Source organism: Herpailurus yagouaroundi, unplaced genomic scaffold (genome assembly GCF_014898765.1).
Source record: "Herpailurus yagouaroundi ecotype Mexico unplaced genomic scaffold, PumYag 77, whole genome shotgun sequence".
NCBI classification, from domain to species: domain Eukaryota; kingdom Metazoa; phylum Chordata; class Mammalia; order Carnivora; family Felidae; genus Herpailurus; species Herpailurus yagouaroundi.
Genome location: NW_024412388.1, coordinates 51,403,441 through 51,430,679, shown reverse-complemented (window position 1 = coordinate 51,430,679; position 27,239 = coordinate 51,403,441). Strand labels below are relative to the sequence as shown.

General features: G+C 47.7%; 1 protein-coding gene across 3 annotated transcripts in view; it reads left to right on the top strand.

Moving 5' to 3' along the window:
- The first annotated feature begins 3,614 nt into the window (after positions 1–3,614).
- KANK4 (KN motif and ankyrin repeat domains 4) overlaps positions 3,615–27,239 on the top strand; it is a 73,247-nt gene continuing 49,622 nt past the window's right edge. For all 3 annotated transcript variants that reach the window (XM_040470446.1, XM_040470444.1, XM_040470443.1), the window contains exon 1: positions 3,615–3,913. The gene's annotated coding sequence lies outside the window, so the exon portion shown is untranslated. The remainder of the gene's footprint in view (positions 3,914–27,239) is intronic.

Sequence of the window (27,239 nt, the reverse complement as noted above, 5' to 3'; positions counted from 1 at the left end):
AAAAATATAATGTATATATGGTTTTTAAACAAAACATAAAATGAAATTATATATCGATCAGTGGATGAAAATGTGCCCAGAGGCTTGTAGGAACCTAACCCTGTATTTTCCCCTGGGAGCAATGGTTCAGTATTAGCAATTTCAGTGTTTGTGGTCATTTTACAGGAGTACTGGGAATAATGAGAATTGGCTGTATCTATGCACATATTTCCCCCCACCAGAAAGCTGGTTGTTAAACATTACCCACCCACGACTGATGGAGGCAGACCTTGCAGGAGCTTGCCACACTGTGGAGGTGGCAGCTAACCACATTCTCACAGCTGGGCAGTCTTTTCTCGAAGCAGGATCTGAGTGACACATCTCCATGTTAGCAGCAATTTCGAAACCCTTAATTAGAAGGGGGTTCAGGCGTTGGAGTCACTATGACCCAAGTTTGAATCCCAGCTCCCCGATTTACTAGCTGTGTGTCCTCAGGCAAGTAACACTGTTAGCCTTGATGGAAGAATAATGGCCATTAGAGAGTTTTATTGTGAGTCCCCAAGAGATCATGATGTAAAATGCTTGACTCAGTGCCTGGCACATACATAGATGGTGAATACTTGTTAATCCAGCAAAGGATGGGAGCAAGGAGGCCCTCTATTCTCTGCCTGCTGCTCAGTCCTTTGATTACAGAGCTTCAGGATACAGCAGTGTGTGGCCAGTCATTCTAAATCAGCTTTTCAGACTCTGTCTGAAAGGCCCAGGCTGAGTCTTGCAGTGGAGATGCCCAAACTGGAGATTCTAGAGGACCTGCTGCCTACAAGGGGTCCTCTCTTTCCAGTCTAACTCTTGTTGCTCTCCTCTTATGGAAAAATAGGAACTTTCTAGCTGGTATATCTGTGTCTGTGGCTTCTGGTTTCGTGGGGGTAGAAGGGGTGTGTCTATTTGCTTGGTCCATTTTTCATCCTGTTTCTCGATACCCTAATTTGGGATTCAGAAGCCCTGACTGCCCCAATTCAGACCTTGCTTGCTCTGACTCAGCTTTACCCTCAAGATACAGCTTCATCTCTGAGTCATCAGGCTGAGCTTTCGAGGACAGCAGTCTGGCACTCCCGCTCTGTCTTCCCAGGAAAGGTGCTATGTCTCCACACCCCAGTGCCAGTCCCATGCCTAACTTGGCTCACAACACTCAGAAACAAAGAAACGGCTTCTTAATGAGTTTGGAGGACACAGAGACAAAAGAATCTAGGACCAGGAGTCAGAATGCTGGGTTCTGTTCCAGCTCTATCAATTAGCTTGCACAACCTTGAGCTAGTCATGGAAGCCTCCTGAACTGATATTTCCTCCTTCATAAACATAAATAGTAATCCTTGCGGGGTCTACCCCACAGGGACATTGGGAGGCCTAAGTGAAATAGTGTGAAGCGCCTCCAAACTCGAAGGCACATACTCCTGTTCCATGGGCTGGATGTGGTCCATAAACTCATTTCATTTTGCTTGAACAACACTGACTTAGACTTCAAGTGTCCAGCATTTTTAAAATGAGTTATCGGGGTGCCTGGGTGGCGCAGTCGGTTAAGCGTCCGACTTCAGCCAGGTCACGATCTCACGGTCCGTGAGTTCGAGCCCCGCGTCAGGCTCTGGGCTGATGGCTCGGAGCCTGGAGCCTGTTTCCGATTCTGTGTCTCCCTCTCTCTCTGCCCCTCCCCCGTTCATGCTCTGTCTCTGTCTGTCCCATAAATAAATAAAAAAACGTTGAAAAAAAAATTAAAAAAAAATAAAAAATAAAATGAGTTATCAACAAATTGGTCGGCTGAGCAACTAACTCTTGATTTTGGCCCAGGTCGTGATCCCAGTGTCATGGGATTGAGCTCTGCATGGGGCTCCACGCTGAGTGTGGAGTCTGCTTGAAATTGTATCTCTTTCCCTCTGCCCTTCTTCCCTGTGCACATGCGCTCTCTCTCTCAAATCAATCAATCAATCAATCAATCAAAATTAAAAGATTTCCAAATTAAAAAAAAAATGAGAGCCTTCACTTAAATATCTGGATGTACAGGTTCTCTTTAAAAATGAGAAGATCTGGCCATATTAACTCTTTGCTCTTGTGAAAAGGAGAAAAAAAAGAATAAAGAGAGACCTCACTAAAGTGGACTCCGGCATGCTAGAAGGGGAGGCTGTTAGGGGGAGCCCTACCACTCAATGTCAATGCCCCACGCTTAACAGAAGAATCTCAACAGGAAAAAATCATCAATTACACGCCCCCACAGGGAAAGATATACTCTGCATCTCTTATAAGAAATACACCACCCTTGCAACTCAGCCGTTGGTTATCGCCCTGAACTCTTCCTTCTCTCCACTGGGATTTTGTTTAAAACAACCCAACACAACTTCCTCCTTCTTCTTTATAAAATAATGTGCCTCTCTTTCATTTATTGGACTTGCCCATGGTTTTGCTGTATATTCCTCGTCCTGGATTGAAATTCTCTGCTACTCCCAATTAAACCCATTTTTGCTGATAGAAGAACTGGCAGTTTTATTTTAAAGGTTAACACCTTAAATGGCAACAACGCACGAGAGCTGAGTGGCAGCAGCCCCTTCACTTGGGCAGGAGCCTAGAGCTACCTTCAAGCTCACCACAGTCCCCACTACTCCCTATTACTTCCCAGTACTAAGGCCAAGCCTCTGTTGCCACTTATTGTGGCTCTTGGACTATTAATTTGCTCTTAGTGGAGCCCTAGTAGAAGCAAACCTTTATAATAACCATGTTTCTATCAAAACGGGGAAATGAAAGTCCCAGAACTTGTCCCTTGCCCCAAATTCTCTCCCCCTTCAGGGTCTTCATGTCAAAAGTGCAACCCCTTTGGTTCAGCTTTACCGTGTGCCAACCGGCTCTTTGGAAGGGGTGTGAGCTGAGCCAGAGCTGGGATCTAGAGTCCCGCAGTCTCTACATTGACCCCTTCCATGCCTGTTTGTCCTCATCTATAAAATGGAGCAGTGCCACCTTTTTTTTGTCCTAGGTTGCTTGTGCACAACATACGGCCCTTGGTGCGCTGATCAGTCACGGTGAGTGACTGAAATGTAAGTGGTTTGAACTGATAAAAAGCATTGTGGGTAATGGCAGAGTGAAGTGAGTGGGGTAAAGCAATGGCTGGGAAGGAAAAAAGCGAGTGGAAAAAGAAATGACTTAGGGGAGATAAAAATTCCGTTACATCCATCCCCACCCTGCCTCTTCCACCTCTGCAATGAGAAAGTCCCACTAGGGATGGACACCACCTCACTATACTCAGGATTCTGGTACTAATACTGGGTTCTGCTCCTGGCTTGGGCAAGCTTTACCTTGTGCGATAAGCTTTACCTTGTCCCCATCTGTAAGGACAAAAATGCCCCAACAGTTGGTTACTGTGGTGGCGAAGATTAACTGACATAAATGTACGTGAAAGCACTTTGGAAATCTGCAAAGCGCTATACACAGTTAGGAGGTTTCGGGTCTCTTTGCAAAAAGTTTTTCCTCCAAACTCTGTCCAAGGCTAAGACCCTCCCCTCGGTTTCGCAATGCTGCCCCTTCCCACACACCAAAGCCCGCGCCGCGTCAGGAGTCTTTTTTTCTTCCCCTAGCGAAGGCGGGGACTCGGGTGGTGTTGGCAGCCGGCGACGCCGGCCGCGCCTGGCCAGTCCCGCATCGGCCGCGGTGGGTGTGCCCCACTGGGTGTGCGCCCCGGGCCCAGGCCCAGCCCGCCGGCGAGAGGGCGCCCGAGGGTGTGCGCGCCCTGGGCGACCAGAGTGCGCCAGCCCGGGGGTGCGCGCCCCGGACCGGGACTGTGCACCCGGAGGCTGCGTGCGCCCCGAAGCCTGCGTGCGCCCCGAAGCCGGGGTGTGCGCCGGCCGGCCCCAGGCACAGCCGGCCGCCTCCCTCCGGACTTCTGCGGCTCGCCAAGGTAAGGCTCTCTGCGACCCCAGCGCGCGCCGCGCGTTGAGTGGGGCGTGCCAGCACCCTGACCCGCGCGACCCGGGTGTTGGCCCCGGCGCTCGGCCACTCTTCTCTGGCTCCGCCGCCCGCCTCGTCTCCTCCCCGCGCCGCGTCCCCGGCTCCCCTTAAGACACAGGCTGCGGCAGCCTGGGCCGACCTGGCGCCCCTGCCTGGGGTCCGCGACAGAGCGGGGAGGGGACTGCCGGGGCTGCGCGGGCTACCCAAGGGCGGGCGTCGCTCCCCTTCCCGCCCTGACCGGCTCCCCGAGTCCCAGCGCTGGCCAGAGAGGACACCGGTGGGGAGGGGGAGGCCGCGTTGTCCTTGCGGCTCGGGTGGTGCAGCCCCCGCCCAGAGCTTCCGAGCGGGGCGCTGCGGTCCGGGATGCAGATTGCGGGACTGGGCGCCCTGCCGCCAGCTCCCAGGGCGACCTGGAATCGAGCTCTTCTATCTTTGGCAAAAGCCGGCCCCCCAGTGTCTACCCTGGTATCCCTCGGCTCCTGGCTGAACTTTCCAGAGCTCGCGTTGGGCCACGACCTTGGGTGGAGGCAGTGGGGCCGCCCCGGGGGAGGAGGGGCGGGTGCACAGGCAGCCTAGGGCGCTTTCGTTCAGCTGTGGGCCACCTGGTGAGATTCCCTCCTTCTCATCGCTCCCTTGAGGTCAAACCTTTGACCCCAAGTACTTTGTCCCTGTAGAGTCGCCAGTAACTTAGCACCGGAGGTGGAAAGGAGAGCCCAGGGCCGCTAAGCCTGGTCTAAATAAGTGCTTGCTCTGAGCGTCTGCTAGGGCTGCAAGAACCAGTGGTTTCAGTTCTCAAGAGATAGGGTGCAGGCTGGGAGGGCTAGGAAGAGGCATTTTCCAGGAAAAGGAAGAGGAGATTCCCCCCTTCCTCAGGATGACCCTCCGAAGCCTGGGCAAAGTCCTGTTGACCATGTCCAGTCTGATGCAGCCAGTGACCAGGTTGAGGCCTGGGGAGAAAGCATCTTGAATTAAACACAGAAGCTGCCTGGGTAAAACCAAATGTGGGTTCTTTCGAACCTTTCAAGACATGACGCAGAAGAACACAGAGCTACACATGGAATCACAGCAGATTCCACTCTGATATTGCCTTTTCATCCTAATCCTCCTGCGCATGTCCAAAACTCCTCCTCCCCGGACCATAAGGTGAGTTCTGGGGAATGTTTAAAGGACACTGAGAATGGGGGATGGCTCAGGGTCCATTTGGTCAACAAGTACTTGCTCTGTGCCAGGCACGAGGCAAAGTAGCGGAACACAAATGAAGAAAACCGGCACTGTCTGGCTTTATGAAGCTTGCAGTCCAGTGGCCAAGACCGACATGAATCAAATCACTCAAATACAGAGTTACAAACAGTGCTGACTTCTTTGAAAGGAAAGGATTAGATACTGTGATTCTGTGATAGGTACAGTCGTTGCTCAGTCAGAGGCTCACAGGAGTTAATTAGTTGAAGAGGATGGAAGCACAGCATGTGGGAAGGCCCTGAGGCCAGTAGCAGAGACCATTAGAAGGACTGAAAGACTGTTTACCAAGTGATGACCAGGGACCCATAATATGGACATGCCCTTACTTTAGCATCCCATTGCCTGGGCCAATCATTAATTTTCTTTCTCAGCCGTAATAACAGGCAGCTGGAATCCCCCAGGCTGGGAGGACAGAGAGATAAACTGTCAGGCGGGTGCCAGGCCCGTCCTCACGCACGCACTTACTACCAGCACCTTGGTCAGACAGCCCATGTCCACCCAGAGCGCCAAGGGGCAATAGTTCTTTCCTCCAGCTGTTCCCTGTTGCCCACTGTGCTCACAACTTAACCAAGGCCCCTGCCCAACATTTAGGAAGATTCATGTTGGAAGCAGTGGCTCATCCTGAGACTTTTAAAGCTAGAGTGAACTCACTGTCTACAATCCTAAAATTCTTTAGGATGGCTTACGTGGCATTTCCTAATCTGGACCCTTCTGCCTTCCCTGCCCCATTTCTGGTTCTACCACTCCCCCATCTCCCCCCCCCCGCCCCCCCCCCCCCCCATGAGCACCCTCTAGGTTTTACTCACAATTACACTTCAAACTGTTCCTGGAACACACATCGTCTTTGCACATGCTGTCTTTTGTCTAAAATAGTGTTCCTACATGTTCAGCCAGTGAGTGTTCAGCCAGTGAGTGCACAGCCAGCTTTCAACTTCAACATTAATTTTTTAAAAAATGTTTCTACGTATTTTTGAGAGAGAGACAGAGAGACAGAGTGGGAGCACGGGAGGGGCAGAGAGAGAGAGGGAGACACAGAATCCGAAGCAGGCTCCGGGCTCCGAGCTGTCAGCACAGAGCCGGACGTGGCACTAGAACTCAAACATCACGAGACCATGACCTGAGCCGAAGTCTGACACTAACCTACTGAGCCACCCAGGCAGGCGCCCCTCAACTTCAACATTAAATGTGAGGTTTCCACCACCACCAGCACCGCCAGTGCCATCACAGAAGGCCTTTCCTGATCAGGTCAATGCTGCCTCGTCTGTCTTTTTGAAGCTCCCTGGACATGCTTCTGTCACAGAGAGTATAAACTGCACTGAACATCAGAAAAGGAGGACTCTTCTGTCATATTTGTGTTTCAAGTCTAGCACATTGAAGGTGTTCAGTAAATGCTTATTGGATAAAAATGGTCCAGGCTAGTATTTCTTAACTTTCTTTTTAGGGAGGGGAAGGAGGGTTACATATTATATCTTGGAAATTCTGATGAAAATTATGGATACTATACTCGCCTCCAAATGCCTGTAACCTAAAACATCTTATATACAATATCACATGATTCACATCCCTCCCGTCTCCCACTGACCCCATTTCCAGAACTTTGGACAGGAAGCAGAGGCCCAGGGAGGTGCAGTGACTGCCTAAGCACCTACAGCTGGGCAACAGCATGCCATCCCCCTTCAGTGTCCCACCCCCCGCACCTCCTCCCAACCCTCAGCTCTTGACTCCCTGGCCAGGGCTCCCTCCAGCTCTGTCTGCCTCTCTTAGCCAAATAGCCTCCTTTCATCCCTGGCACCTTGTGAAGGCCACTATTTATGGCTGGAAGATGGATATTTTGGTTTTGCTTCAGTTCAGTAGCAGCCTAAGGTGTGACAGGGAGAAAAATCTTATTATGGGCAGAGTTGACAATTAGGAAGATAGATGGGCCATCTCCCTGGCCTGTTTGCTGCCCCTTGCCTGCAATGTTATTACATCTGTTTTAGCTGGAGGAGGGTCACGTGTGCTTCACAGTTATCTTCCGGGCCCTGGACTGAGTTGTGCGGGCCAGGTTTGGAAACCCTCTGGATGGGATCATTGAGATCTGGGACCTAGCTCTTGGTCTTGTCAAAGGCTTCTTCCCTATAGAGCAGGCTTGGGAATGGATGAAGAGAATGGGGTTCTTGCTTCCTGCCCTTGGAGCTCTTGCCGGCCTGCTTCCTGCTTTCTGCAACAAAACATCTATTTCAGGTTGTTGGGCCAATCAGTACCTTCTTATCTGTGGATCAGGATTTTCACTCATTCAGTAATTCACTCACTCATCAAAACTGCACTGAGTCTCTGCTTTGTATTAGGCACTGTGCTGATTCCAGTTTATGAGGAAGGATCACAGAGTGTGAGCCAATGACAGAAGGCTCTGCTCTGTGGGGGGCAAGGAAGGGATAACTCATTCTAATTCAACCCAAACCTTAGGAGGTGTGGTAGGGAGGACAGTTAGGACTTCTTAATGCTGAGAATGTGCCTTTTTTTTTTTAAGTTTATTTATTTATTTTGAGAGAGAGGGAGAGAGGGAGAGAACGGAGGAGGGGCAGAGGGAGGGGGGACAGAAGATGTGAAGCAGGCTCTGCATTGACAGCAGAGAGCCCGATGTGGGGCTCGAACTCACGAACCGTGAGATCATCATCTGAGCGGAAGTCGGACACTTAACCACCCAGGCAACCCTGTACTCACTTCTAAAACTCTGGTCTCCTGCAAGTTATGTCATCTCTGAGGACTGAATTTTCTTAACTGTAAAATGGGTGTGCTAGCAATCTTGTCTTGTTTATCTCTGGGCAGTCATGCAGATAGTTCTCACATCTCAGATGGCAGATCCACTCACCGCTTCACGGGAAACAGGAGCACTTACACTATAATAATGGCTTGTCTGGTCTGTGTGTCAAGCTCTGGCTCATGTAATTCTCAGTAATCCTCCAGACAGTTGTAGTCATAACCCCAGATGTACAGATGAGGAAAATGAGGCTCAGAGAGGTTAAATGACTTGCCCAGGGCGTGGAACTAATCAATGATAAGACTGAGATTGACAGATCTGTCTCTGCATATCAGATGGCCAACCACTTTGTGCTGCTCTGTATCCGTTTGTGGAAAGAGGCGTGGGCTTGAAGGCTAGGGCATGCTGGGATCGGAGCCTACATCTGCTGCCAACCAACTGTGTGATCTACAGCTAGATCCCTAACCTCTCTGTGCCTAGGAATGTTAATCTCCCAGACCCAGAGTTTAGACTAAGAGGCTTCTAATAGGCCTTCTGTGAACAGTTTCCAGTCTATATGGATAATATTTCAAAGTAGGATTAAAGGAAAGAAGAGGCCCTCCCACTAAAAATAGGCCTGTCGCAGTTTCTAGGATAAAATAAATGCTGCCTCAAGATTTCAAGTAGATGGTTAATGTGATATGCAGGCAGTTATAGATTGGTGGTGTCTGAGAAGCTGGCTGAATGTTCCTTCTCCAAGGGAAAGAAGTGTATTTTCAAAAGGAATGTCTCACTGTCTTGCCCCAGCCCTGGGGCCTGGGGCCTGGGCCCTGCCCCTCACATAGCTTTCTGGGGACACAGGCATTGTGGGAGAAAATCTGAATTCTCATCTGCCCTCCCCCCCCATTATTTTTCTCTCAAAGTAAATAAAACTTACTGGCTGGATATATATCTATCTTTCATGTGGCTGTGGTTTTGCCCCTTTGCGTGGAAGTAGCCTTTGTTGTCTCCTTTGGTATGTATTTCTAATTTGTTGCTCTGGCGTTAAGTGACAAGGGGGCAGAGAAATATGGCACTGGGGAGAATATGCTCCACGCAAAGATAAAAGAGCAGCCTTTGGTGCAGATTCCCCTCCGCAGCCTGGTTTTTGCCCAGCAGCCAGAGATGCCAACTCTCAGTGAAATTGATTTTGGTTTTCATAGCAGGGTACCAGGCGGCTGGGCTGTGTGTTTCCAGGTGCTGTGCTCATCTCCATTCCTCACCACTCCACCCCCTTTGGCCCTGGCAATGCAGCCATCCTGCTCTTGGGGAAGGGTTTAGAAGACAGGAATGTCAACTTGGGTGAAAACAACCTAATATGGTCAGGGTCTATATTATTAGGCACCATACTGAGTGTGTGGGGAGGTGGGGTCATTTTATCAGTAATGTTTAAGTTTTATTTTTTTTAATGTTTTATTTTTGAGGGAGACAGAGCACAAGCAGAGGAGGGGCAGAGAGAGAGGGGAACAGAGGACCTGAAGGGGGCTCTGTGCTGACAGCAGACAGCGAGATGCAGGGCTCAAACCCACAAATTGAGAGATCATGACCTGAGCTAAAGTCAGATGCTTAACTGACTGAGCCACCCAGGTGCCCTCCCCGCCCCCTTTTTTTTAATGTTTAGTAATATTTAAGTTTTTTTATTTTTTTTTTTCAACGTTTATTTATTTTTGGGACAGAGAGAGACAGAGCATGAACGGGGGAGGGGCAGAGAGAGAGGGAGACACAGAATCGGAAACAGGCTCCAGGCTCTGAGCCATCAGCCCAGAGCCCGACGCGGGGCTAGAACTCACGGACCGCGAGATCGTGACCTGGCTGAAGTCGGACGCTTAACCGACTACGCCACCCAGGCGCCCCTATTTATTTCTTTTTTTAAGTTTATTTATTTATTTTGAGAGACAGAGTGCATGTGCAAGTGGGGGAGGGACAGAGAAAGAGGGAGACACAGAATCTGAAGCAGGCTCCAGGCTCTGAGCTGTCAGCACAGAGCCCGATGTGGGGCTCGAACTTATGAACCTTGAGATCGAAGTTGGACACTTAACTGACTGAGCCACCCAGATGCCCCTCATTTATGGGATTTTAAATAAATAAGTAATGAAGGCTATCACCCCTCTTCTCTTCCTCCTTAAAAAAAAAAAAAAGGAGGGTCAGAGAAGGGAAATGGCTTCACCACATGCTGGCCCTGTGAGCCTGAGCAAATGACTCATGTTTACTGAACTTGAACTTTCTCATCTTTAAAATGCTGTTGTTCATACTGGCTCTTCTGATACAGAAAACAGATTCCCTAAAGCTGATTCGAATGAAGAGGAGGGGAGCTGTAAATGCAGCACTGATATTTAAGAACAGTCCTGAATGGAAGCCAGGCACCCTCGAGGCTGGGTGGAGGAGGTTCTGAGTTCAAGGCTACTCCACCAGTACAGCTGGTGCCATGGGCTCCACTCAGCACCCGCCCACCCCACCCTCAGCCTACTATCAGAGGGACCTCTCCTTTGTCACTCAGTACAAGTTCCAGGGAGGATCCTGTTGTCTGAGCTCTCTTTCTGGGCCATGTCTTGGCTGGTCCCTGGCCAGCCTGGGCACGGGTTGCTATGGAGGCAGGCATCCTCTCTGGGCCAATCAGATGGCCCAGTCCTCCCAATCAGAGGAGGTTCATGGGTACAGAACGTGACCTTTTGGGGCAGGAAGGCCTGTGGGTGGAGATTCCTGGAGAAAGAGGTGAGGGTGAGCTGGAAGTCCAGGATATGCCCCGTACAAAGACTCACGGAGATCTAAGGACCTAACAGCCCCGTACAAAGACTCACGGAGATCTAAGGACCTAACATTCTTAACTTGGGATTAACGGCCCCAAGGAACTCATGTGTAGAATTCAGTTTGTAAACGTGGTTGGGAGAAAAAAGATAACATCTTTATTTGGCATTTTCTTTGATTATGTGGGTTGTAGGCAACAAACCATAGTGTATTTGCAGTACCTGGGAAGTTGTCACCGATAGAAATCACCAATCTTTTCTATTTAAAAAAAATTTTTTTTAGTGTTTTATTTTTGAGAGAGAGACAGAGTATGAGTGGGGGAGGGGCAGAGAGAGGGAGACACAGAATGGAAGCAGGCTCCAGGCTCTGGGCGGTCAGTACAGGGCCTGATTCAGGGCTCAAACCCATGAACCGTGAGATCACGACCTGAGCTGAAGTCGGCCATTTAACCGACTGAGCCACCCAGGCGCCCCTAGAAATCACCAATCTTTTCATATCACATTTGAACTCCTGCAGATAACTATTATTTATGCCTGTTGCAGCTTTGAAATTACAGCCGTTATTACACCCAGTGTTAAAGCTTGTTATTTAATGCATTAATAAAGAACGTATGTTACTATATTACATTCATTTTTAATTTAAAAAACATTTTTTTAACGTTTATTTATTATTGAGAGGCAGAGAGAGACAAAGCATGAGCATGGGAGGGCAGAGAGAGGGAGACACAGAATCCAAGCAAGCTCCAGGCTCTGAGCTGTCAGCACAGAGCCCAACGCAGGGCTCGAACTCACAAACCGGGAGATGGTGACCTGAGCTGAAGTCGGACACTCAACCGACTGAGCCACCCAGGCACCCTTTTTAAAAAAACTTTTTTTTAATGTTTATTTATTATTGAGAAACAGAGAGACACAGAGCATGAGCATGGGACAGGCAGAGAGAGAGGGTCATTTTTTAATTTTAATAATTATATGTCAATATAATTGAGTTTCTTTGTAGTCAAGCTATACATTTTATTTTCTTTTTTTAAATTTTTTTTTTAACGTTTATTTATTTTTGAGATAGAAAGACACAGAGCATGAACAGGGGAGGGTCAGAGAGAGGGAGACACAGAATCTGAAACAGGCTCCAGGCTCTGAGCTGTCAGCACAGAGCCCGACGCGGGGCTCGAACTCACGGACCGCGAGATCATGACCTGAGCCGAAGTCGGACGCTTAGCCGACTGAGCCACCCAGGCACCCCTATACATTTTATTTTCAATATTTGAAAATGTTCTGAGAAAGGGTCCATTGTCTTCATCAGTCTGCTAAAGGGGTGCAAAAAGACTCTCTGACAGGAAGTCAGTAAACTTTAGTTCCCAATTTCCCACACTCCCTAACCATAATCTTTCATATGCCCATCTATCTCTGTGTAATTAGTGCCAGGCATTCTTGGGCAGTAGTAAATTTCATTTACTAGTTTGGCATATTTGCAAGAGCACATAATTGGCAGTTTGGGTAGAAGTTTTGATGTATATCCAGAGGTTAATTTACAAATTGCAGGCACACATGGGCAACTGGTTAGATGATTCCTATCAGCCCACAAACCCACCAGCTCATATGTTGATTGCTTGGTCCATCCCATGCAAACAAGTCCATTGAAACAGTCACAGAATGGACCGTTGTATTCTTGAGAAGTTAAGGAGCTTATAGGCTAATTGATGAATCACTTGATCAAATGCAAGCTAGAGTCCTTAGGAAGGAGAAGGAGCACTGGGGGAAGAGGCTTTGAAGTGGGTTCTGCAAGGGAGGGAATGCAAAGGAAGCAGACAGGAGGAAGGAGGGAGTTAGGATGTGGGGGGACTGGCCAGATGTCGATTTTGAGGAGGAAGCATGGAGAGAGGGGAGCCCACTGGAGTACATTAGAATACTGGTTGGTTTTTTGCTATCTTTTATTGAATGTTTAATATGTGCCTGACCCATGCCCAGCCCCTTAAATATAGTTCTTCAGTCTTTACCAACTACCCAATAAGGTGTGACTATTATTATTCCCATTGTATTCAGTGAGAAAACTGAAGCTCTAAGAGGTTAAATACATGCTCTAGGTCACAGAGGGATTAAGTGGTGGAGCCAGGAGCTCAGCCCAGATTTGGCTAATTTCAGAACCCAGTGCTCTTAAAACCCACTATATACAACCACAGAAGAGTCTGTTTGGAAAAACTATGGCTGCCATTTTGTTTCAGTAAGAAAGTGCTTACTGCCCTTCCTTGTCTTTCCCATTGTATTCTCCAGCCTTTTGCCTGTTCTCACATCTCCTCCCTTTCCCTCTTTACCCTCGCTCCTCTCACAGACACACATGCTACATCAGTGAGGATAAAAATAGAGAGCAAAAGCTGTGAGGTCAAGCAGAACCGGGTTCTAACACTGGCTCTGACACCTGGCTAATACCATGCCGAGCCTCAGTTTCTATCTGTGAAAAGGAGGTAATGATGCCTTCTTCATAAATTGGCATGAGCCCTCTAATGCTTCAGTACCATTTTGGATAGTTGTTTCCATTTGGGTGACTCCAACCTCTACACTGGGTGATGGTCCCTGTCTCCTTGCCACATGGGCTTCTCTGGGAGGGCTTCCTTGAACCCCTCAAACCTGGCCGATGGGCAGCAGGCATCACTACTTATAGCTGCCAGCTCTGGCCTGTGGGGAGAATTCAGGAGTGGTCCTTGTGAGGCTGTCCCCTCTAGCTAGAAGCTCCCTCTCCCCATCCCTTGGGCCGCGTCTGGTCTGGCCTGGAGAACCCTGATAAAAGCAAATGAACAGTATCCTTCGATCCCCTTTTCAGGACCAATCTTGGCACTTGTTCTAGGTCCCATCACCTAGAGCTTGTCTCTGGGAAACCTCCCTGGTTACCTACACCACCCCTCTCGTCTTACAGATGAGGACCAGCAAGGGCAGGTGTCAAGCCCTGGTGGCACAGGGAGTGACCTGGGGTGAGAACCCAGGCCTCCTGCAGTAGCTCCCTGCCCAGCCCTCACACTAACACTGAGAGTGTCTCTTCCACGTTGTTAAGCAGGCTACTATTTTTGGGTGAGGGGACATCCGTGGAGCACCTGAAATTACCTTCTGCTTTTTCTTCCTTGCCCCACACTTGTGCCTGCTTCGGGGCTGGCCTTCTCTGACCTAATCTTCTTTCTCACTCTATCCCCAAGTCCTTGGCCTTGCCAGCTGCTGAATGGAGCCCCGTGTTAGCCAGGCCCGTGGGTGGCCGCCTTCGGGTGATGCCTGGTGTTGCCAAAAGGTCCTGCCCTGAGAATTCTGCCCACTGGCAGGGCTGAGGCCTGAAATTCCTGGCATTGGAGTCATTCCTTTGATTACTTTGTCTTCTCTAAAGAGCTATTGTTAAAATGCTAGCATGTTACCCTGAAGGGGTGAGCCTGTTAACTCACCACTGTGGCCTAGTCTGGAAGACTGGAATGGCCTGGGCCTTTGTTAACTCATATCACCGCCCTGTCCCTCAGTTTCTTATCTGTAAAATGGGGATAACAAGAAATTGCATTGTAGGGTTACCCCAAGAATGAAATGAGATAGTGCACTTAAAGCACTGGGCACATGATAAGTACTCAATAAAATTAGCTTTTTTTTTTTTCCCTTCTTTCATTCTAAGGCAGTAGATTATTTTTTTAAAAAAACTTTTTGAACGTTTTTATTTATTTCTGAGAGAGAGACAGAAACAGAGACAGGCCACGAGTGGGGGAGGGGCAGAGAGCAAGGGAGACGTAGAATCTGAAGCAGGCTCCAGGCTCTGAGCTGTCAGCACAGAGCCGGACACGGGGCCTGAACCCATGAACCATGAGATCATGAACTGAGCTGAAGTCGGATGCTCAGCCAAATGAGCCACCCAGGCGCCCCTAAGGCAGTAGATTATTTGGTCAGTTCTCTGGTTTAAGTCCTAGTTCTTATCAGTTTTGGGTGGTTTTTTTGTTGTTGTTTATTTAAGTAATGTGGTCTCCTTTTAAGGTTTTTTTCTTTTTTCTTCCCTAATTATAAAATGGCTTTGAACTTTATCTTCTTGTCTTTAAAATGGGGTAAAAGATCCTGTCTTACTGGTTCATTGAGAATTTACTGAGCTAAAGTACCTGCAGATGCCAGGCCTGCCAGGTCTACTCAGTGAGAGCCTGGTATTCTGTAATCCTAGAGGCAGGGATCGGAAGCACCTGGGGGTTGGGGGGAGGTTCTGGGTGGGTCACTAAGTGACATGGGAGACAAAGAGGGAGGAGAAGGGGGAGCAAAGGGGACCCTGCTCCTCCACCCCAGCTGCTTGAATGTGGAGTCTAGGTCTCAGGGGACCTGGGAGTGCTATCCTGGCTCTGGAACAGGATGGATCCTGTGACCTTTCCCCAGATCTCTGGACTTCTAGGCTTGTACTCGGAGGTTCCGAATTCCCTGGAGGAATGGCGTCCTTGGCCTCCCTCCTGGCTTGACTTTGGTGGAATGGTGGTGAGGAGACCAGAGTTTTCCTTAACCCCCTGATCTCACGGTGGCTGTCAGTAGGTGCTGTAAACTGCTCCTTTGAGAGGGCAGTTAGGCTTTTGAAAACGTCAACCCAGGCTAGAGTCTCTGCAGTTTCTCCTGAAACCAAGATGGTTCTCTTTGGCCTGGGTCAGGGAGAGGGTGTAGGAGCAGGAACATCCTGGCCCAGCCTCCTGGCCTGTGAACGAGGAGGGGCTGTGTTGAGTGGCAGTGTCACAGGAGTTTTCTAGCAATCCACAGAGCAGAAAGCCTCACTTCCAGGGTTCTCTGAAGGAAGATACTCCTCTCTCCCTTGCCTACCCTGGGCAATGAGGATTGTAGTCTGTCCTTCTCCCTGCACTGGCCCGCTGTGAGCTTCTCCAGTGTGCTTTCCTGCCAGCCTCTGGGGAAGGCTGATCCCCAACATCATCCGTCATAAGGGAAGTTATCCTTCCAAAGCAGAGACTCACTGGTACAGAAAATCACTTTCCCTGAGGCTGGAAGCCAGGAGCAAAGAACAGAGGTGAATGCTGATTCCTGAGACCTTGACACCAAGCAGCAAGCTGCCACCTGCTGGCCCCACTCTGGTGGGGAGGGAGTATGAAGGGGGTATAACTCAAGCCTTCCCATGTATCTGCTTTTGGGCTGCAAAGGAGCCAGCATCAATTCCAGCCCAGAAGTGGGGCTCGGAACCATGCGCTTTATTATACCTAACATTTGTTGATTACCTGTGGGCTATTACTATCCCTTATTCCCTCCATCCCTTTTTCTTCCCTCTCTCCCTCCCCCATTCCTTCCCTCTCTTCCTGCCATCCAACAAATACGTACTGATCACTTACCCTGGACCAGGCACTCTGCTAGGAAGGGAGCTTATAGTCCCAACAGAAGAAACAAAGAATCAGATAGCTAATTATGTTTGATGAGTGCTCTGACAGATGTTCTTACAGGGTGCTATGGGAGCACAGAAGTGTGGGGAGCAGGGGGACCAGTCCAGACTGGTGTGTGGAGAAGGGAAGATGCTGGTAGGTAAAACTGTCTTGGTTGAGTAGGAGTTACCAGACAGAGAAGGAAGGAGGAGGAGGATTCTGGATAGCAGGAACAGACAGAGGTGTAGAAGATGGGCAGGGAGACAGTATATATGGGAAGCTCAGGGCGATCACTTAGTCACTGAGTTTTGGTTTTCTGTCCTGTAAAATGAGGATAATAGTACCAAGGTCATAGCTGGCACACACACAAAAGCATCCTTCCTTTTTACCAATTTATGATCTACCAGAAAGACTTAAACATGCAGAAATAATGGCAACGAGAGGCAGAATGTGAGAAGTGCCAAAATCAATGGAAATGCAGTGGAAGGGAAGTAGCTTTTGGAAGAAAGCCTTAGACGATGGACAATGTTAACTGAGATTAATATTTAGGATTAGGAAGAGCTGGTACCATTTAGGCAGATCCTTGAAGGATGGAAAAGACACTGGTAGAGAACTCAGGAAAGGGCATCTAAAAGGTTGGTGCATTGCGAACCCAGGCACAGAGGTGCTCGGGCACAGGGTGAGGTTGTGAGGGGCAGAGGAGCTGGGGACGAGCCTGGAAAGGTGGGCCGAGGTCACATCAATGCCCAGCTAGTGGGCACATGGGCAGCACTGGGCCTGCATGTGGGTTTTATTTGACCTCCATAGTGTTTACAAAAAGAAAGAAGATTTATATAAACATTTAAAAAGCAGATTTTACACAAATCCACATTCCAGCTTCTTTTGGAAAAAGGCAGGACTGGCGACACCAGCCGTGAGTTAATCCCCACATAGCAGCCCCCCGCCCCCAGAAGGTCAGTGGTGGACATTCAGATATCATGGCTGCCCGCAGTGGCAGATTGATAACCCACCAGCCAACTAGCTTGCCTGGTACCTCTGCCATTCAACTCAGTCTCAAATTCATTCAGCGTGTTCAGAAAGCTCTTGCTGAAGTGCTAATTAATTACATGGGAAGAGAAAGAAAATTCTAAACCCTTAACTTTGTATTCCTTCATCAGATGAGGGAATGAATTCTACTGCTCGGGAAAACTTTAATTATGGAGTAATGGTTAGGTGGGGGCAATGGGAAGCCTAATGCATGATGGCTTGGGAAGGAAACTCTCAGAAGTGAAAGATGGGAGCAGACACTTGAAAAGATGGAGATGTTGGGGCCCTGCGGTGAGTCATTTTGACCACTTCACTCAGCCATGGTGACTGGTGTCTTTGCTGGAAGGACCAAACACCTGTCTTTGGCGAGTATTTGTTGCATTGTAAGACATTACTACCTTACTTTATTAACGTTTTAAGCTTAAAAAAAAATTGGACTCTTGAAGGACAAGGTGTGTGTTTTTTAATTGATAAACTAATGGAAAAGAAAATTTTCCCGTTTTATTTATTTAAATTAAATTAAATTTATTTTATTTTATTTTTTTCTTATTTATTTTTGAGACAGAGACAGACAGAGCATGAGCAGGGGAGGGGCAGAGAGAGAGGGAGACACAGAATCTGAAGCAGGCTCCAGGCTTTGAGCTGTCAGCGCAGAGCCCAATACAGGGCTCGAACTCACAGACCGTGAGATCATGACCTGAGCTGAAGTTGGACGCTTAACCGCCTGAGCCACCCAGGTGCCCCTTATTTTTTATTTTTTAAAATTTACATCCAAATTAGTTAGCATATAGTGCAACAATGATTTCAGGAGTAGATTCCTTAGTGCCCCTTACCCATTTATCCCATCCCCCCTCCCACAACCCCTCCCGTAACCCTCCGTTTGTTCTCCATATTTATGAGTCTCTTCTGTTTTGTCCCCCTCCCTGTTTTTATATTCTTTTTGTTTCCCTTCCCTTATGTTCCTCTGTTTTGTCTCTTAAAGTCCTTATATGAGTGAAGTCATATGATTTTTGTCTTTCTCTCATTTCACTTAGCATAATACCCTCCAGTTCCATCCATGTAGTTACAAATGGCAGGATTTCATTCTTTTTGATTGCTGAGTAATACTCCATTGTGTGTATGTGTGTGTGTGTATATATATATATATATATATATATATATATATATATATATATACCACATCTTCTTTATCCATTCATCCATCGATGGACATTTGGGCTCTTTCTATACTTCAGCTATTGTTGATAGTGCTGCTATAAACATGGGGGTACATGTGTCCCTTCAAAACAGCACACCTGTATCCTGTGGATAAATGACTAGTAGTGCAATTGCTGGGTTGTAGGGTAGTTCTATTTTTAGTTTTTTGAGGAACCTTCATACTGTTTTCCAGAGTGGCTGCACCAACTTGCATTGCCACCAACAATGCAAAAGAGATCCTCTTTCTCTGCATCTTCACCAACATGTTGTTGCCTGAATTGTTTAGCCATTCTGACAGGTGTAAGGTGGTATCTCATTGTGGTTGTGATTTGTATTTTCCTGATGATGAGTGATGTGGAGCATTTTTTCATGTGTCGGTTGGCCATCTGGATATCTTCTCTGGAGAAGTGTCTATTCATGTCTTTTGCCCATTTCTTCACTGGATTATTTGTTTTTTGGGTGTTGAGTTTGATAAGCTCTTTATAGATTTTGGATACTAACCCTTTATCTGATATGTCATTTGCAAATATCTTCTCCCATTCTCTTGGTTACCTTTTAGTTTTGCTGATTGTTACATTCGCTGTGCAGAAGCTTTTAATTTTGATGAGGTCCCGGTAGTTCATTTTTGCTTTTGTTTCCCTTGCCTCTGGAGATGTGTTGAGTAAGAAGTTGCTGCGGCCAAGATCAAAGAAGTTTTTGCCTGCTTTCTTCTCGAGGATTTTGGTGGCTTCCTGTCTTACATTTAGGTCTTTCATCCATTTTGAGTTTATTTTTGTGTATGGTGTAAGAAACTGGTCCAGGTTCATTCTTCTGCATGTCGCTGACCAGTTTTCCCTTTCCCATTTAAAAAATAATCTTTAGAGTGTGGGTGTGTGTGTGTGAGTGGGTGGTCTTTTGCAATTTGAAAGGTTCAATAAACCCTATTGGAAAATTTTTTTATTAAAAATTATTTAAAAAACCATGCCACTGAGTGGCAAACATCTAAAATAATATAGAAACACATGAAAGGGAAAACTCTGAATTGATAAGAATTGGTGGTTGGGGTTTATGGGACAGTTTGGAGTGTATTGTTTTAGACTTGGCACTACACCTATATGAGTTATAACTATATCCTTATTAGATGTAGGTATAAATTCATATATATATAATCTGGATAGAAACTTTTTTTTTAAGTTTATTTATTTATTTTGAGAGAGAGCTTGAGCTTGAGTTGGGGATGGGGAGAAAGAGGAGGAGAGAAAATCCCAAACAGGCTCCACATTGTCAGCATGGAGCTTGATGTGGGGCTCGAACTCACAAACTGTGAGATCAAGACCTGAGCAGAAATCCAGAGTTGGATGCTTAACCGACTGAGCCTCCCAGGCACCCCTATTTATTTATTTATTTTGAGAGAGAGAAAGCATGTGTGAGGGAGGGGCAGAGAGATAATCCCAAGCAGGCTCCACACTGTGAACACAGAGCCCGACACAGGGCTCGAACTCACTCAACATGAGATCATGACCCGAGGTGAAACCCAGAGTTGGAGGCTTAACTGACTGAGCCACCCAGGTGCCTCTAGATAGAAACTTTTTTATTAAAACAAATTTCTTTTAATGTTTATTTTTGAGACACACACACACACACACACACACACACACACACACACACACACACGTGAATGGGGGAAGAGCAGAAACAGAGGGAGACACAGAATCTGGAGCAGGCTCCAGGCTCTGAGCTGTCAGCACAGAGCCCGACACGGGGCTTGAACCCGTGAACTGCAAGATCATGACCTGAGCTGGTTGGACACTCAACCAACTGAGCCACCCAGGCACCCTGATAACACTTCTTTAAAAGTTTTTTTTTGAGAGAGAGTGAAAGTGAGTGCACATGCACAGGCGCGAGAGCAGGCGAGGGGCAGAGAGAGAGGGAGAGAGAGAATCCCAAGCAGCTTCCCTCCTGCTGTCAGTGCAGAGCCTGACTCGGGGCTCAATCTCTGGAACCGTAATCAAGAGTTGGACACTTAACTGACTGAGCCACTCAGGCACCCCTGGATAGGAATTTTTTTTAATAAAAATGAGGTTTTACATACTATTCTGCTGTTTTTCTCCTAATACTCTATCTTGAATATTGAAGGTCATTACATCACTTCTATGCATATGTAAAGAGAGTCTGTGATGAGCCCCTGTTTACTCCTCTATAAAATGGGGATAACAATTCCTTTCTTCAAAGGTTAAGATGAGAGTTAAATACAATGCAAATGTGCTTGGCACAGCTTATTGGATACTGGGTGATAGAGCCCACTACACCACTGAGAAAAAGCAAACCCTGCTTACATCTTGCATTCTTTGGATGGAATTGGGGGAAGGGGAGTGTGAATTACAACTTTTCACAGTGGATTTTTATTTATTTATTTTTAATGTTTTTATTTATTTTTGAGAGAGAGGGAGAGGGAGAGGGGCAGAGAGGGGGACAGAGGATCTGAAGCAGGTTCTGCGCTCATGGTGCAGAACCCAATGTGGGGCTCAAACCCATGAACCATGAGATCATGACCTGAGGTGAAGTCGGACATTTAACCAACTGAGCCACCCAGGTGCCCCTTCACAATGGATTTTAAAAATCCTTTTTTCAGTGCTGAGTAACATTAAAATCTCAAGCTGATGCATTCAGGTTTTGATTAGGACTTTTTCTCTGGACTTACTTTTATTTATTCAGCTGCGGGAAAATTCCTGAAGCCAGGTATGTGGATAGGAAGGTATGTCTGATAGGAAGGCTGTGACCTGTGCCTGCCCTTCATGGGGGTGCCTCTTGCCAGAGGGGAAAGTCAGCCCTTCTCAGTACAAGGGGAGATTCAAACCTCCTCTTTGAACACATCCCCTTCCTGCTACCTACTTGTCTTTTTTCACGTCTCTCCTTCCCCTTCCAGCTCTGGACTATACCCATGCCATGTCCTCCCTTCCTTCCTATAGTCTCCCCTTAACACCTCTTACTTGTGTAAACCCCAACCCTGGATTAAACTTTACTGTCCCCTTTCTCTGATCTTGCCTTGCAACTGATGGATTTGTTTTAAATCCATGCCCTTTAACCTCTGCGGCTGCTTGGCCTCCTTCATGTTTATCTCCGTTGTGTCTCATCCAGTCTCCCCATTGACTGCTGTAAACCTCGTCTGCTGTCCTCTGGCCTCCAATCCATTCGTAGGCTCTGCCTCTTAGCACTCGATCTGTTTCCTGCCTTCCTGGGAAGGCGGAGGTCCTGTGGCTTGAACTCTCCCTGCCCCCCACCTCATGATTTCTCCCCATCTTTGCTGTCCTCTCCCTTGCCAGAGCGCAGCCTTAACAACCTTCCCTTCCCGCCTCCAGAAACACTCTCCTTCAAACTGGCTGTGGACTCTGGAGCCAGAACTTCTGGCTTCGAATTTCAGCTCCTCCTACTGCTAACTTGGGGGAGTTACTTAGCCTCTCTGGGCCCACTTTCTTCATTGCACAATATGACTAATAAAATCGCCTCACTGGCTATGGCTGCGGGGAAGGTGGCATTTAAGTCTGCTGCCTGTGTTAGTGCCTGGATACGCATCGGTTTTTATGCCCCTTCTCTTCCTTGCATCTCTGTCCATCCGTCACCTTGGCTTCTCCCCCTTGGCCTGCAGGCATGCTCACCTTCCTGCGAGCTCACCTTACCCCTCCTATGAGCTGCTGTCCGTTTCTCTCCGGGATTCCACTGAAGCATCAAAGCAGAGCCCCACCTGCTGCTTCTGCCATCTTGTCAACCCTTGGCATCTTCCCTCACACCTCTGAAACTGAGCCCGAGCTCACTGGTTTCCTCAAGATTTACCCACTTTGGATTTCTGGGCCACACGCCACCCTGGTTTTTCTTCCTCGTCGGCTTCCCAAATGTGACTTTCTTCAGGAGTTTCCCTTACACTCCTCTGCTAGCTCTTGCTTCCCACCCCCAGTACCCACATGAATCTGCACCTTTAATCTTTGGGTCTCTCCCCTGTCCCGGGCCCACCTTTTCCACTATCTGCTGGGCCACACTCTCCGGGTGAACCCCTCTCTGTGGGTGAACCCCTAGTCAGGCACTCGGCATGCCCAAGGATGAACGCCCGTTCCCTTATTCCCAAATCTTTTTTCCCTCCTGATCTTTCTAACTCACTGGTTGTCCCTACCACTCTAGTTACCCAGGTTTGAAAGGCTGGGGCAGCTGACCCCTCCCTCTCCTTCCTGATCCAGTGCTTGAACGGAGTAAGTGTTCAGCAAACAAAGGGTGAATAACCAATGGATCCCACAGGTTGCCAAGTCCTGCTGTTTTCTTTCCTTCGTTCTCTCTCACTCAATCCCTTTCAACTGCAGCCACTGTGATAGACATTTTATATACTTCACCCCAGTGAATCTGTATAACCTGGTAAGGAGGAAATTGTATTTTTCCCGTTTTACACGTGTGTGGACACCATGGCTGGGGGGGTTTAGGGAACTTGCCAAACACAAAACGGGTAAGCGGCAGAGCTGGGATTTGAACTCGGACCCACCTTCCTCCAAGTCCACACTCTAATCTTCATGCTGTCCTCTAGCAGTTCTAGTTATCAGGCTATGCTGTAAGCACTGAGTAAGCACTGAAGCTGAATACTATGCATGTACATGAACACATTTCTCTTGTGCCTATATCGGTTGTGTGTTGGTGTTCTATTTGCCCTACCGCTACCCAAACTCATCGCTGGTTGATTTCAGAGTCTGTTCTTGACCCTTGGTATTTGCTCCTGAAAGGCTTAACTGAGCCCAAGTCCCTGCTGTGAAACGCAAGGGCCCAGAAGTAGGACTGTGAACGTATTTTCAGGTAGGGCATGTGTTTCCCTTCCTCTGGGTCTCAGTCTCCTCATCTGTACGATGAGAGAGTTGAACCAGTTAATTACAAAGCCTGTCTGACTCTTAGGCTCCGTGAATCAGCTTCATGGTTCTGCCTACTGGGGCCTACTGTGTGCTCAGCACATGAGAGGTATTGCTGGGCAATGCACACAGATCATAAGAGGCATTGCCCTGGCTGTCAAGGAGATGACAGAGTTATTATGGGAGACAAAGCAAACATTTAGGAAACTGCCAACAACGTAAGACATTATGTAATTATGCCTCCAATCTCAGATTATATACATTTGTGATGGTTCAATAAAGGAGAAGAAAAGCTTTTGCTCTCTTAAAAGAAAAAAATGCATAAAACGAGCAGTTAGTGAAAAGCATTATGTCTGGCCAGACCTCTTGTCAGAACTGCTATATTCTTCCCTCTCGAAATCATTTGTTCATTCTGTAAATACTTATTGTCCACTAACGGCCAGGCTCTGGGGACACTACCCCCAGCCACGTACACCTCCCCCGCCTCACTCACTGCAGTCGGAGTTCTATCCAACACTCAGCTTTCATCTGGTTCCTGCCCTGCTGTAGAACCTTTGCTGGTTTCCTACTCTCTACGGAATAAACTGAGCTGACCTCCAGCCTCGCCCTTCCCATCCTCTGCCCCCGCCCTGCAATCTGGGCCTGGTTTGCTGGCCATTCCCCAAGCCCATCACACACACTTTCATGTCTGAGTTAGAAAGCTGCTTCCTCCGTCTAGCCGGCGAGCTTTTATTCATCCTTCAAAGCCCAGCTCAAATGCCATGGCTGCAATGCTCTTGCGGTCCTTCGTAATGCCTTCGCCCGCCTCTGTGACACTGTATGGCCTTGTTTAGGTCTCTGCCTTTATTTATTTTTTAATTTCTTTAATGTTTACTTATTTTTGAGAGACAGAGAGAGACAAAGCATGAGTGGGAGAGGGGCAGAGAGAGAGGGAGGCACAGAATCCGAAGCAGGCTCCAGGCTCTGAGCTGTCAGCACAGAGCCCCACACGGGGCTCGAACTCACAAACTACGAGACCATGACCTGAGCCAAAGTCAGACACTTAGCCGACTGAGCCACCCAGGTGCTGCACTCTGCCTCCCATTTTGGAATGTGAGTTCCTTAAGGGATCTTTATTCCCTGTCTTATCCACTTGTGAATCCCCAGAACCTAGCCCTGTGCCTGAACAATGATTTCTCATTATTGGCTGACTGAACACCATCTGTAGAGGCTGATCTTTGAACAGGAAAGGCTCCCCTTGCTTCCCTCAAGCTGCTGGGCTCTTTCATTTCATGCCTTGGGGCCCCGAGAAGCAGGATGATTGAGAAAGCATCACTGTCTCTTGTCTCCACACAGTAGTGGGGAGACTCAGCCAAAAGGGCCTCACTTTGGCCCTGGAGGGGGGATTTTAGAAACAGCGGTGGAAACCACACGTGGCAGAGGGCTGTGGTGAAGGAGGCATTTGTGTTGGGCTTGGCAGGCAGGGGGTTCTGGGCTCCAGAGCACAAGTGGGTAAGTATGCTGGGCAGGCTCCGTGCTGCACACACCCGCTGAGGGGCTGGGCCCCAAATGCCTTCTGGTCTGGGAAGAAAAGGAGGCATTGTGTGGTCTGGCTGGGCTCCAAGGGAAATATTCCTGTTGTTCTTCTATTTTAAACTGCTCTCTTTTTAAAGAAGGAAAGTCCAGAAGTGAAAATTTCTCTCCCACTCCAACACATCCTGCCCACCAATTTCAAATCAGTTGCTGCTTTGAAAATATTAATGAATCTGTTACTCCATCGGTTCATTCATTCAATTACTCTATCTTTAAGAAGCACTGCTATGGGTCAGTTTATACGAGGCACCAGGGAGCCAATCCTTATCCTTCTAATTAATTAATTAATTAATTAATTTTTATTTGGAGAGAGAGAGAGAGAGAGAGCATGAGCAGGGGGGAGGGGCAAAGGCAGAGAGAGAGAGAGAGAGAGAGAGAGAGAGAGAGAGAGAGAGAATCTTAAGCAGGCTCTATGCTCAGTGCAGAGCCCAGCTCAGGGCTTGATCCCACAACTCTAGATCATGACCTGAGCTGAAATCAAGAGTCGGATGGTCAACCGAATGAGCTACTGAGGCATCCCTTCTCATCCCTTTTAGATTCTATTCCTGATTGCTATGTGTCCATATCCTTGTGGAACACAGCCCCACTCCTTCTGTCAGGCCTGATGTCCCTCTGCTGGTCGGCATTCCAACTTCAAGGACTCCATTTGCCCATGCCTGTTCTCTGCCTCTGCAACCAGACCTGTATTGTACCTCCTTGCCGAGACCTAAGTTACAGCCTGCCACCCTTCCCTTGACTCAGCCCTTGCAGACAAGTGTGGACAGAGCCATGCCTCAGTCTGGGCAGTTAGAAACTTAGGCAGGAAGACCCACATTCAACCCTAGCTCTACCATTCACTTTCTTTGTGACTTGGACCAAGTTACTAAGCTATCTGGGCTTTGGCTTCCCAATCTGCAAACCAGAACAAATAATACCTGACGTTGTACACAGATACACAGAGTCTTTGGGAGAAGGAAAAGACAGTAGAGTACCACTTGACACACTGCCTACAATACCATAGGCGACTCTCGATAAATAATAACAAAGAACAATTATTGAGCACTTACTAGTTGCTTCCTTCCCTCAGAAATAACAGCAACCACAGCTTCTGTTTGAGTGTTTTCTACATGCCAAGTGCTCTGTTAGGTATAGGCATGTTGCCATCTGAACAGCCTTATAAAGTAGATGGTACTATTTTATACCCTTTCAAAGCTCAAGGAAAGTGGCTCAAAGAGGTAGAGTGACATGGCCAAGGTCACAAATCTTTATGAGCATGGGAGCTGGGAATCGTGCCAAGGTCTGTTGGACTCCCCCACTCCCATCTCTTCTCAACCACAGACACCCATCATGTGCCTGGCTTCTTGGTTCTGGAACCAGCCTCATCAGCATCTCCTGAGAAGTTGTTGGAAATGCAGATTCTCAGGCCCCACCCCACACCTACTGAATCAGCATCTGCATTGGATGAGATCTGCAGGAGGTGTATATGCACAATACAGTTTGAGATGCACTGAACTATAGTTCACAAAATGTTTTTTAAAGTAGGTTAGGTCAGGACTTTTCAACTCTAGCACACATAAAAATCACATGGAGGGCTTGCTAAAACAGAGATTCCTGCCCCAGCGGTTCTGATTTTGTATCTACTGTTTGTTCCATTCCTATTTATTATTTTCACTTCAGGGGTCCCTCTGAGTAGGTATAGTGGATTTGAGTGGGATCCTGGCAAACTCCTGGCTCAGGCCTTAGCATCAGATGGCTCGTGATTTATAGCTGCTGGAGCCATTGGGGGAAATCTGGGCTGGACTGAGTCCTCAGTCACCGATGGTAGCATCCCCCTACTTTGGGGGAAACTGGCCCACTGGCAGAGAGGTGCATCTCTCCCCCAAGTTATACCAGGCAGGACCCATGGATTCCTGCACCAGCCACTGCAGTGCCCCACCCCTCCTCCCTTCACCATGCCTAGGTGAAGAACAGAGAAGCAAATTTAATTTGTAACTTAAAACCCTTGTATCTGGCCTGACAATATGTGTTTCTAATATAAATTTTGACAGAAGGCTAGATCTGCAGAGCATTTGCTCTGAAACTTGTATTGGTGTAACTTGACCATTGCTATCTGGTTAAAAAGCAATTAAACACCTCAAGACTCTTCAGAGCCTTCAAAGATTATTTGAAGAGTAAGTGTGTTGTATTGATTAAATAATTTTAAGTTAATTAGAAAGTCACTGCATTTCCCAGCTTATTCCTTTGCAAACAAATTTATCTTATTTATAGACCTACTGCATGCCAAATAATGTTGTTTATATTTTCATAATCATGTGATACTTAAGGAGCATGGCTGGTGATGCAATTTAATGCTAAGATTCTTTCACTTGCCTAAATCTTTCTATCTGGTTCCTTCCTTTTGTATTTAAGCACAACTGGCAACTTGTTTCGTAGATAGTCACAGAACTAGAGTCTTTAAGCTAGAGAACACTGTGATCAAGAGCGTGGTCAGACACACTTCAATCTGAGTTCCAGGGCTGCCATTTACTAGCTTTGTGCCCTGAACCCATCATCT